Source organism: Pinus tabuliformis, chromosome 5_2 (assembly GCF_031772625.1).
Source record: "Pinus tabuliformis cultivar Carrire ecotype Pingquan chromosome 5_2, CPIR1, whole genome shotgun sequence".
NCBI lineage: Eukaryota > Viridiplantae > Streptophyta > Pinopsida > Pinales > Pinaceae > Pinus > Pinus tabuliformis.
In genome coordinates, this window is record NC_142306.1 from 981023031 (window position 1) to 981029030 (window position 6000).

Genomic DNA, 6000 nt, shown 5'->3' on the forward strand with positions numbered 1-6000 from the left:
AGGAGGGCCTGAGAAATTTGTTTATTGAAGTCTTTTCAATTTTAACATTTTGTTTATGGCTCCTCTTAAACTTCCAATTTGGAGTTGTATCCATGGATGTGCATCCTCCAATACTCCACCCGAAGTGGTAAGACTCTTGTCTCAGGCAAAATTCAATGGTAAGAGAAATTCTTCTGCTTTTAACCATGTCTTTCAATTTATTCAAAACATTTCAAATTATGATTTTCAAGGAATTGATGAAGGTATTTTATGCAGAATTTTTACTCTCACATTTGCGGCAAAAGCCAAAAACTGGTGCAAAACTCTTCCAGTTGCCTCAATCCATAGCTGGGATCAATTTGTTACAATTTTCATTTGTAAATTTGACGGCTAAGATTATGAACAGGTATGTGAAGAAATTGAATATCTATGAAGGTTTAAAAATGAGTCTGTTAATGATTTTCATATTCGATTTCACTTGAATTGTTTAAGATTTAAGGACGAAGATAAACCTACAAAAGAAGAATCATTAGATTGGTTTAAATATATTTGTTCTCTTCCAACCATTCCCTATCCATATGAAATTGATTCAAGCTTTGTTCCATCCCCTTCCAATATAAATGAGAATCCCAATTTGGATGTGCAAATAAATTGTGATGAAGTGGTTTTACAAAGCTTAGAAGATATTTCTAATCAAATGCAAGAAGACAACAGTAGCAATTTTGGAGAAGAAGCCGCCTTGAAATCTGAAAGCTACTTTGAAGTAAATTCGGAAAATCAAATCGCAAATCAGCAAGTACAAGCAGCAATCAAAGTAAATAAAATGCAAACTGCTGTACAAATTTCTGAATTTCTCCATGATGAGCAAAGGCCGAAATCACAGCAGCAAAGCAGCGTTCTTCAAGAAAGCATATGCACGCAAAGAAATGATCTGCAATCTAAAATTTACAATGAGCATAATGCACAAGAGCTCTCAAACAGAGACTGTTTTAAATGCATTGTTTCAGGTTCACATTTTTTCCTTTATCCTGATATGTTCAATGATGGTAATATTTTTCCTCTTGGTATTAATGATATTTTAGAAAATACAGAGACTGATCTAAATGAATTACCATTAAGTTTTTATCAAGATAGAGAAGTAACTAATGATCATTCTTTTGCTATTAATGAACATGAAATTCTTGTTCCTCCATGTTTGGATATATTGGATGAGATTGAAGGGAATTCCAGACAATCTTGTGAGGTCATTTATGATGATTACTCTGACATTGAGGATGTTGATTTCTATTATTCTCAAGAGAATCCTCATGATAAAATTCAAATAACATATGAGGATGAGGAACACTTCAATTTAGGAATTATCCCAACTAATCCTCATTTTAGAGCAGCGAATTATCTTTATGATTTCACCATTCAAGAAATCATTCCAATTTATGATTCATATGAGGATCAAACTTCCATTCCTATTCATAATCATAATTCGTTTTCTATTTCACAAGTTGGAATTCAAAATTATTCAAATTCCATAATTCTGGCCATTCCTTGTGAAAATGAAATCATTTCAAAACAATCCCAATTGTGCTGTAACATTAGTTGTACAAATAGTGATTTCATTTTAGTTTTTCTTTCACAGTTATTTTGTTTAAACTTAGATTTATTTTCTGATTTTATTTTGCAAAATTTTCACACTTTTTGCTGGCATATTGAACACCTTACTATCAAACACTCAATTGATGCATTGCCCAATTGGGAAATTCAAGTTTCATATTATAATCATCAGCATCGAAAGATATTAATATTCCAATTTATATCAATGCTAATGTTTCATCAAAAGCTTCTATCTTTTCAAAGGCAATGTCAACAAGAGAATGTATTTTTGCAATCTGGCCAGCAATTCAATTCAATTAATAAATTGCCATTTTATTTGAAAGGCTTCCATCCATTTTTCATTGACTCATTTGAAAATTGTTTGGAAATTTTTCCTTCAAGTAAAATTGTCAATGATTTAACATTTGTACATAACACTAACAAATTTTTTCAGGTCAAAGAATCCAAAAGCTCATCTTCACAATCTGGTCTGTTATCTCTTCCTTTGAACATTTCTCAATCCTTAATAGAAATCCATCCAGATTTTTATGATCCAATTGGTAGTCAATTGGAAAGGAAATTTCAGGAGAGAGAGATTAAGTTCCTAACAATAACTGTACATTCTGATTTCACATTTATTTTCCTTAGTTTAGTCAAATCTGTATTTTTGTTAATAACATTTCAACTGTACATACATGCAGCAATTAAAATGAAAAAATGACTACACTGGAAATATGACTATACCTAGTCATTTTCATGTATATGGTTAGAATAGGAGTAGAATTAATTTAGTTAGCTTGTTTTATATAGTTAATTTATTTTCAACAGTTCTGTAGATTAAAAATAAAACAAAGCAATCAGCCATTCTCATACATGTTCAGTGAAAACATTTTTCCCTATCAGAAAATTTTAATTCTTGCTTTCGTTTTTCTAATTTCTTACAGCAATACCTCTAACCTGCCTATTCTGAATAATCTCTTGATTAAATTCAATTAAAGTTGCACTTGGTATCGATTGCCTCAAAGCCACTTTTCTTCATTTCAGGATTTTCTTTTGAAATTTATATGATAAAGGTTGAGGATATGAAAGCTTCATGATCCCATTATCTCATGAAATGTATGATTGACTATGATAAGCTTAATTCTAATTCCATCATTATTAGTCAGTCTAACCTTTCACAGTAATCATATGAAGTTCATATTATCTTCCTCGGAATTTGCTAAAAGCTGACCTTAAGGATGTCCATTTTACTAAGTGCACACATTCAAATCTGTTTTGATATTTTTTCCATATTTAGTGGCTTATTCTCATTCTAATCTTTAGTTTATTATCTGATGCTGTAAAACGCATCATCTATATTTACTGAAGGCATTATTGAACAGTCACTATAACAATATAGATTTTTCTCAAGATTAATTCGGAATTAGCAGAGGTAATAAATTGTTGTTTCACTTCAAAAGGGAAGCATAGCTTAATATTTATTTCTGATAAATTTTATATTCCCTGGACATGAATAAACAAATTTTATTTAGGCTGATTGCACACTTAGATTTAGAATAAATGATGAGATTATTTTGAACAAAGTCAAAATTTTGATAAATCGAAGGAAGAATTTGAAGATTCATAAGGTAAAATTTACAGACAAATTCCTTTCAGGTACGCATTTACAAGTTTATTCTCATCCATTATTAGTTCATATTTTCCTTAGTTTATTTTTTATTTGTGTTTTGTTTTATTTGCAGGTTTTCATTTGTTTTCAAAACTTGAAGTAAGCAGTAAACCCATTTCAAATTTGCAATAGGCTCAGGGAAATTTTATTTGTGATGCATTAGAATTTAAGCATTTTTTAATTTTGCTTTTATTCACTTAGAAAACCCAATTGAAATTCCAAGGAATATCATAAGACCATTCGCATCATAAGATTTCATCGGAAGTAATTCTTAGCATTTCTTTGCTCATCAAAGACCTCCGATGTATTATCTTACTCATATGCCATATCGCATTTCGCATATCGGAGGTTTGCAAGTGAAGTATACTTCCATGATCAGTGAATCGCTGATCTCCGATAAATGACTTTACCGATATTGCGATGACCACATAATTATGGACCCGATATGAAATTCGAATCAAGTTTATAAAAACTATCGCATCCACTCAATCGCAATAATGGTAGGAGCATAACTTTAAAGCGGTCGATGTCTCGGATCCGATATGTTATCAAATTTTCATCATAAAATTATCGGGTCCACTCTTCATCGCATATCGGCATATCAAATATTGTTACACCATGTGCTAAAAATTGTCGATCGCCGACTAGACACGTCATTCATCGCATATCGGCATCGCAAGAATCATATCATGTTATATCGGGTAACAAAAGTTTGCCAATCGCCGATATCGCAATCGCTTCGTCGCATTGTTATTTATGCTTACATCATATCTCTGAATCTGCGATGTGCGATGTGGGAAGCACAGTGTAAATATGCCCCGATCGCCTCATTTCATTGCACATGTTCTTATCAGCAGTTTGCTATTACAATCTCCAATGCAATAGCTTCCAATGCATGCCTTTCAGCCATTAACATTTAATCGATATATGGCATAGCGACAAAAATGAAGTCTTGCAAATTAAAATTCAAACATGGTGAAGATATATGTGATGCGAATCATCTGATACAGCGATTTGTTATTTTAAAAAAGCAAGCTTGGGTAACCACTATGGTAAGAAAGCAATTGTTGACGAATTTGCAGCATACAAAAATCATTTTAATTTCTCATACATTTTAGTTTTATATATATTTAATTCCATAATTAAAAAATGGAATTCAAGACCTATCTATCTTCATATTTAAATCTTATTATTTTGGATTTGGTCTTGATTCTAGACAATTTATAAAATCATGGAATTTATATGAAACTTATATTACTTTGAGAAACAGTCATTATTGCAAATTCTCATTCTCATTTCTAATGCATTTCTTTTAATTTCAATTCCCTTGAGCACTGAGCATTCCATTTTTACATTTTACTGCTTGCTTTAGTTTAAATAAAATAAATAATGATTTTGGGTTATAGGATTTTGGTTAGTTTGACTTCTTCATGTTTTTAATGTTAATTAAAATAAGAAGTCAGCTAGTTTGGAGAAACTGATACCTTTTGGGTAAGACCAAAAGAAATTATCCAATGGTAAGAATCATGTACCCACTTTCGTTAATTTCCATTTCATCACTCTAGTTTCATTTTGTTTTTAAATTATGCTGATATAAAACTCTGTTTTGCAGCTCTTCATAAAATTTTTCAATCTTCTGCTGAATCATATTTTCAAAGTCCATACTCTTCTCCTAGCTTTATTTCATGAAGCAGCGATGATCTTCGATGAAACATCTACACCAGGAAGTTTCTGAACCTTTAATTTGTTTCTTTAGCATTCATTTCATTGGAAAACAATTAAGATGATGCTTTGAAACAAGAAAATTAATATCAGACAGAGAGTTTTCATGGTGGCTGAATTTTACAATCACTGTTATCTAAAAGCCTAAAGCATTCACAACTCTGCAAGGTATGTTTTTCTAAATCTCAACATAAAAAGGAATGATTACATGCTTATTTTCTTTTTCTTCATATTGTTGGAGACATTGGTATAAACATTCTTGTTTGAAGTTTATCATGCGAAACTTGGATTTTCCTTCCCATTTTTAGAGATTTCTTTGTTTTTATTTTTGTTTGCTGATTTCTTTTCTCATTTTAGCATAAGAATTCTTTTCCTTTGGATTTCAATTTTGATTTTGGTGAATGTCATTATTTATATGGAAGGCCTATTTGTAACCTAACAATGGTCAGGATACGTGGAAAAAAATTGTTAATAGTCACCTATTAGCTTTTTCTTAAATCTCTTAATGAAGTTTGATTTTCTTATTATAGAGGTAGACATACTTAAGGAAGAGATTACCAATCAAGAGAAGTTGGCAAAGTATCATAAAATCTGAAAATTTCATTTTCATCAAATTATAATCATTTTGAGATTTCAAAATTTCATTAGGATCTTTCAAAGTTCCATTATCAGTCAAGAAAAGTTATTTTTAACCAAGTAAATACACTTTACAGCAAAGCACCTTTAACTCTGAAATTTTCATTCGTAACTCTTAAGGAGTCAATGATTCTCCCTGTCCCAAAGAGTCTTATTTTCTAGAGTATAATCCAGAAATATATTTAAACTTAAAAGATAAGAGGTCTCATCATGAGCCTGCTTACCATGATCATAGGGGAAAAATAGGCTGACATTACCAACACTGCTAAACAAACCAGGGTAATGGCTTATGATTGCAAACAATTATAAGACAAGGGGTCTCATCATGAGCCAGCTTGTTCAGTCCAATTTTAACCAGTGAATGGCATTGTCAACTATCTGGCTACCATACTAGGACAATGGCTTTT